Raw genomic sequence first — 7,223 nt, 5'->3', positions numbered from 1 at the left:
AAAAAAGAAGGAAAAAGAAACACACATACCCATATGTGTATGTATGCATGTACAAACATACACATTCATATGTAATAATTTGCAAGTATTTTCACCCCATGAAAAAAAGAAAATATGCTAGAATCTTAATTATGACTAATTACTGATGTTTAGAATATGGGTAATTTTTAATACACACACTCATTTGTAAATTTTCCTCAATATGAAAATAGAAATAAACATTATTTCATAAAAAGAATAAATAAAAGAATGTGCTTGAAGACATCCATTTTCCCTCAGTAATGCTGGAGATGGCCAACACATTTGGTTGTATTATTGTTGTTCTTATCATTGTTTTATGCAGGTTAAAATTTTTCCCTTATGTTTTTTCCCTTTGTAACAAGTTCTAGCTGCATGGATGTTTCCTGGAGCTTTGTCTTGTAGGCACAGAAAATAGTCTCTTCCTATACCAGTTCCTTCAGTTTACTGAGTCTTTGTCCAAATGTGTAATTTTTACTTTCAGGGCAGAGTTTCTCTGTGTAGCACTGACTGTCCTGGAACTCACTCTGGCCTTAGAGCGAGCTTGAATTGGTCTCCAGTTCACAGAGATCCTCTTTCCTCTGAGATCCGCCTGCCCCTGTCTCTGAAGACTAAAGGCATGCACCACCACCTCCCTTGTGATGATTTAAAATTGTCACATAGTGAGGTGGATTCTCCAGCCCTCCCTTGGTTCTTATTTGCTTGGCATCTTTTTATCTTTTGTACATTTGCTTCTCATAGGTAGTGCATTGCTTGTATTGGATCTGAGAGTCTTACTAGCTATGTATCCTGGATGTAGCATTTTTACAGTTTCACATTTGGTAAATTTATATAAAAAATGTTTTAAATCCATTTACCCATTTACCTATACACATCCTACACAGGTTATCTTTTTATTTGAGTGATTTCTCTCCCTACTTCTTCCTTCCTTTTTTGTCTTGAGACAGGGCCAGAATCTTAATCTATGTAGCTCTGGCTGGCCTGGAACTCACTATATAGGCCAGGAGAGCCTTGAAATCTCAGAGATCTGCTCTCCTCTGCGCCTTTTGAATGCTGAGAGTAAAGGCATGTGCCACAACACCTGACTTTGGAAAGTTTCTTGGTGACTATTTTTCTGGCAAGTCTCCATGGCTCGGCATTTCTGAAACAACTCCCCCTACACCCAGTTTCACATATCATAAATTTCTTTCCAAAATTCTTTGCTTTCAGTGTTCGGAAAGTATTACCCCAAATGTCTTTTTTACTCTGATGTTGCTACTGAGAATTTTGTTGTTGGTTGTGGTTTTTAAAGACAGTCTCACTAGGTAGTCCAGGCTGGCCTGGAACCTGATCTGTAGACCAGGCTGGCCTCGAACTCAGAAATCCTCCTACCTCTGCCCCCCAAGTGCTGGGATTAAAGGCGTGCGCCACCACTGCCCAGCTAGTTGTGGTTTTTAAAGGCAGTCTCCCTAGGTAGTTCAGGCTGGCCTGGAACTTGATCTGTAGAGTAGGCTGGCCATCAACTCATTTGTACTGAGCAGCTAGAATCAGTCCTTGAACTCAGTCCTCCTGCCTTTGCCTCTCACGTGCTGGCAGTTACTGAGAAACTTAACAGTAATCTCATTCTCTTTTCTCTCTTGATTTTTTTAGAATTGTTTTTTAATCTATTGCGTCCTCTCTTTCCATCCATCCATCTATCCCCTGTACTTTTCCCCCTTTATATTTATTGTGTGTGTGTCACACACATGCAGATAATGCATCGGCATACATGACACACATGTGAAGGTCAAAGGACAATTTGAAGTAGTAAGTTTTCTTCTTCTACCCTGTGCAGCCTGGGGATGAGATTTAGCTCATCAGGCTTAGTGATCGGCACCTTCACTTGCTGAGCCATCTCACCAGCCTCTCTGGTTCTTTTTAAATTCTTTTGAGTTTTAATGTGTCTTTGTCTTTTTAGACAATGCAAAAGGCAATGGATTTGTATTGTAGCATTTTCTTTCTTTTTATTAAACATAATTGAGCCTTTTAAATTTTTAGAGATGGGGCTGGAGAGATGGCTTAGTGGTTAAGAGAAAACTGTTCTTCCAGAGGTCCTGAGTTCAATTCCCAGCAACCACATGGTGGCTTACAATTATCTGGAATAAGATCTGATGTCCTCTTCTGGTGTGTCCGAAGACAGCTATAGTGTACTCTCATAAATAAAATAAATAAATGAATCTTAAAAAAAATCTTTAGAGATAAGCAATAGCCCAATAAACGTTAATATAAATACCATTTCTTAGAACAATAAATTTTCAAAAATAGAAACATTTACTTAAAAAAGCAACTTTTTTGCACTTTTATAAATCTATTTTATTCTAGCTTATTAGGTAAATGCTTTAGTCTCATATTCGCTTTATGTTTAATGTTTTATATGTTGATGTCTGCAATCTACGAGGAAAACCTAACACCACAAAGGCGTGTGGTTTAGAAACAGAAAGGTTGGTTTTAGGTTTTGTTGTTATCTGGACAGCGGTCTCTTTGGTTGTGAGTATAACAGTTTCTTACTTTTGTGCTGTTATACTTTGTCTAATTTGACATCTCCTCCACTGCTCCCCCACTCTCTTGCTGGTCCAATTCTTCACCCCAAGTAGTATCCTCTTCCAGTATTCATATCACATGAATTCCCTTATCCTCTCTTCTTCAACACTTAGGTCCTCCTCCTAGTTTCGTGGGACACACAGATGCATGCATATATGTAAATTTAAATCTTAAGTGTTTGCATAGGGAAGAAAATGTGAGCTTGTTCCTTCCGAGTCTGTTGTGTTTCATTTACCACAGTGATTTCCAGTTCAATCCATTTCCCAGTAAGTGACATAATTTCATTCTTCTTTATGGCCCAGTAAAACTCCACTGTGTATACACAGCCCATTTCTTTAATCATCCACGTATTGTCGAACACATAGGCTGGTTTTGTCATTTGGCTGTTGGGAATAATGCTACACTAAAGAAAATATACAATTGTTGCCTTAGATTTTTTCAGCTGTACACCTAGAAGTGGTAGAGCTGGCTCACAGGCTAGCTTTTTTGAGAAACCTTCATTCTGCTCTGCGTATGGGCTGCACCAATTTATATTCAGTGTTCTAGGTGCTAAGTGTTCTTGGGAGCGCTTGCAGTCATTTGGTGTCCTGGTGAGTACCACTCGAACCAGACTGGGATGACTATGAGGTTTTTTGTTGTTGGTTTTTTTTTTTAATTTTTATTCTGGGGGACCTAGTCATCAATATTTTAAAAATATTTCCTTTAATAATTGTTTGCTATTCTCCATGCCCGTTCCCTGTTGTCTAGATATTTGTCCTGCTTCTCTGTCCCTTGTCTGTGCTGTCCCATAATTCTCTGCTGCTTCATGGAACTTTACTTTAGTTGAGCCTCCAGTGCTGTATTCTGTTCTTGCAACCATTACGTTGCTGGGTTGTTGTTGTTGTTGTTTTATTTTATTTTTTAAATTTTTAATTCTGTGTGCCTGGGTGTCTAGGGGTGTGCACACGTGAGTACAGGTGCTTGCAGAGGCCACAGGTACCTGATTCCTTTGAGACTGGATCACAGGTAGTTGTGATCTGCCCGATGGGGGGTGGTGAGAATCAAACTTGGGTTCTCTGAAAAAGCAGCATGCTTTTAATTGTTGAGCCTTCTCTCCAGCACCCTCCCATGTGGTTTTCATCTGTTGTGTTCTTTCTTTTTTAGACCATTTCCCTGTGTAGCCTTGGCTCGTCATTCCTCTTGACTCTACCTCCTAAGTGTATGTCACCATTCCTGGCCAGCTGTTAACTAAAGTTGACCTCTCTCTCTCTCTCTCTCTCTCTCTCTCTCTCTCTCTCTCTCTCTCTCTCTCTCTCTCTCTCTCTCGACAGGGTTTCTAACCTTGGCTGCCCTGGAACTCACTCTGTAGACCAGGCTGACCTCAAACTCAAAGAGATCCACCTGCCTCTGCCTCCCAAGCGCTGGGATCAGAGTTATGTACTGCCACCACTTGGCCCTTATCTTTTCTTAAAAAGTATGTCTCCTTAGTCAGTTTTCCTAATTTCTCCCTTTATCTGTGGGAGGATATTCATTATGCTAACTAAAAGCATTTGGGTCTGACCCAGTAGTTCTGCCTCATGCTGCCTGTATTCAGCATGTTAGTCGTTTCTCTTGCAGTTGTACTCATCAAAGGCCCACATTTTGATTTTTAGATCTCCCATGAGGGATACTGGCTTCTCTTCCCTGGGAATTTGTGCTGGGAAAGGGTTCGAGCCCCTCCGTGGTCCTCAGCCTCCACTTCCTATGTTCTACTTACTTGCTCATTCTGCATCCCAGCTCTCTGGCTTGATTTTCTGTCATCTATGGACAACTTGAATAACTAATATAAAGAGCAGCCCCAGGCCTTCCCGCAGGTTCACTTATAATTATCATTCTGCCTCCTTTGCTTTAGCTCTCTTTTTATATGCTTTTAGAAAGATGTTTTTAACATATCATTTGAAGATACTGTACCGAAATCAAGACACTTCCCTTATAGTGCTTTAATATGCATATTTCCCCCAATAAGGACAGTTTTTCTACAAAATTACTATGTTATAAATCAGATACATGAGCTTTTCTCAAAGTGTTATAGTTTACAAAAGGTAGTTTAATCATTTCAAATGTAGCCAGTGGGAGGTGTTTGGTGGTAGTTCTGGAGTGGAGTGGGGATTTACTTTGTTACATAGTTGCAAGCAATTGAACTGAAAATTTAGAGGTGGTTCAGTATAGCAAGTCAGAGTCCCAAGACTTTGAAATCTCACTTAGGCTTTAAAATTCTTCATCTCAAAATGGTGATGATGATACCCAACATTTCTTACTTAGATATAGTCATATCTAAGTAAATTATAATTGTCTCTAAAATGTTTTCTCCTGCTTTTTAGCTACAAAGCAAAAATTAATTATGAAAACATACTTGAGTTATCATATCCAGAATTGATCTCTAATTTTTATTTCTGTAGTTTGTTTGTTTGTTTGTTTCCTGGACAGGGTCTCACTGTGCAGCTCTGGCTGTCCTGGAACTTACTATGTAGAGTAGACTGACCTTGAACTCACAGAGGTCCGCCTGCCTCTGCCTCCTGAGTGCTGGGATTGAAGTCATGTGCCGTTAAGTTCAGCACGTGGCATCAGCCAGATGCTGTGAGTGTAGGTTACCAATGCAATTTGTTTTTTTGTGAGAGGAGGGTGCTAGGGTCAACTAATGCTCTATGTATGCGAGGCAAAAGATCTTTAGAGTTATACCTCTATAACCTCAGGTCTTAAATTTTGTTTTGTTTGCATGTGTGCATTGTGGTGTGCCCATGCATATGTATGCATGTTGAAATGTATGTGCTGGCCTGAGGTTAATAAGGAGAATCTTCCTTGATTGCTCTTCCACCTTATTCACTGGGGCAGGGTATCTCAATCAAACCCAGAGCTTGCTGATTTGGTTAGTCTCACCAGCTTCCTTTGGGATCCTGTCTCTCTCATCTCTAGGGTTGGAATTAGCTGTGAGCCATGATGTCCACCCAGCATTTACATGGGCTCTGAGCAACTAAACTCTGGTCTTCTTATTTTCATTGTAAACATTTTAAATTGTATTTTTTTTTTTTTTGAGACAAGGTCTCAGTATGAAGCCCAGACTAGCCTTGAACTCAACTGTGTTGTCCAGGCTGCCTTAGCCTCTTACATACAAGGCTATAAGCATATGTTATTATGCTTAATTACCCCTTGATTTTAAGTCAGAGTATTCAACCTTATTGGTACTGTAAAGAGTTCCTTTTGATGGCATTGTTGAAGCTAGATTACATCTGAAGTGATGAGTCTAAAAGGGACGTGGTGGGAAGATTCCAGTGCAGAAAGAGCAGTTGGCAGCAGAGACAGTCTCGTGTTGTAATTTTACATCTCTAGAATACAAATTACACAAATGTGAAGTGCACTAGTGACTTTTAGAAAAGTATGGCATTGCTTTTAGTTAGCAGTAAGGATAATATCTATGTAGCAGCCATGTATGTTTGTGTAGGTTGCTTTCTGCATAACAATATAAGGCCAAAGGTTTTTGGCATAAAATATATTACTAGAGGAAGGTCCTTTTTTCTAAACTGTGCATAGGCAATCTGACTTTTATTACTATTGTTTTTGAGGCCAGGCCTACTTTCACTTGATAATAAGTAATGAGAAAAAGCATCAAGACTCTATGAACAGAGATGGGTCTAATAAAGACAGTGGTAAATGGCAATTACGTTGTTCACATTCTGCCTTTGAGCCTTCTGAAAAGGTGAGATTACCTACCAGTTTGAGAAGTCCAGAACCCTGAAGCTCAGTCCAAGCTTGTGGGCATGAATGGATGCTTGCCTTGTTACCATGAACCTATGGTCTCACTCAGATCTCAGAAGCAGGGTATACTCTAGTGCACACCATACAAATACATGCATGTCTGGGTGTGGTTTAAGTAAAAACAAGTTGAGTGATTTAAAAAATATATTTATCTATTTAGTTATTTAGTATATGGATTTTTTTATTAGATACTTTCTTTATTTACATGTCATATGATATCTCCTTTCCCAGTTTCCCCTCCGAAAAAAGAAATACAAAAAACAAAAACAAACAAACAAAAAAACCCCATTCCCTCCTCCTCTCCCCCTGCTCACCAACCCATCGTCTCCCGCTTTCTGGCCCTGGCATTTCCCTACACTGGGGCATAGAACCATCACAGGGCCAAGGGCCTCTCCTCCCATTGATGACCGATTTGGCCATCCTCTACTATACACATGCTGCCAGAGCCATCAGTCCCCCCATGTGTACTCCTTGGTTAGTGGTTTAGTCCCTGGGAACTCTGAGGGTACTAGTTAGTTCATATTGTTGTTCGTCCTAAGGGGCTGCAAACCCTTCAGCTCCTTGGGTCCTTTCTCTAACTCCTTCACTAGGGACCCTGTACTCATTTCAATAGATAGCTGTGAGCCTCTACTTCTGTATTAATTGAGTACTGTCAGAACCTCTCAGGAGACAGCTATATCAGGGTAGAGTGCCCTTCCTTCATGTATCTGCTCCATAGTCTCTGCAACTCTTTCCATGGGTATTTTGTTCTCCCTTTTAAGAAGGAATGAAGTGTCCACATTTTGGTTTTCCTTCTTGAGTTTCTTATGGTTTGTGGATTGTACTTCGAGTATTCCGAACTTCTGGGCTAATAACCACTTATCAGAGAGTACATA

The 7,223-nt window shown here is 40.0% G+C and overlaps 1 protein-coding gene across 1 annotated transcript in view; it reads left to right on the top strand.

Moving 5' to 3' along the window:
• The window catches only part of Faxc (failed axon connections homolog, metaxin like GST domain containing), a 74,454-nt gene that overhangs the window by 6,446 nt on the left and 60,785 nt on the right, over positions 1 to 7,223 (top strand). The window lies entirely within an intron of this gene.

This window comes from Mastomys coucha, unplaced genomic scaffold (genome assembly GCF_008632895.1).
Source record: "Mastomys coucha isolate ucsf_1 unplaced genomic scaffold, UCSF_Mcou_1 pScaffold14, whole genome shotgun sequence".
Taxonomy (NCBI): domain Eukaryota; kingdom Metazoa; phylum Chordata; class Mammalia; order Rodentia; family Muridae; genus Mastomys; species Mastomys coucha.
This window is presented reverse-complemented; position numbering and strand designations above follow the sequence as displayed.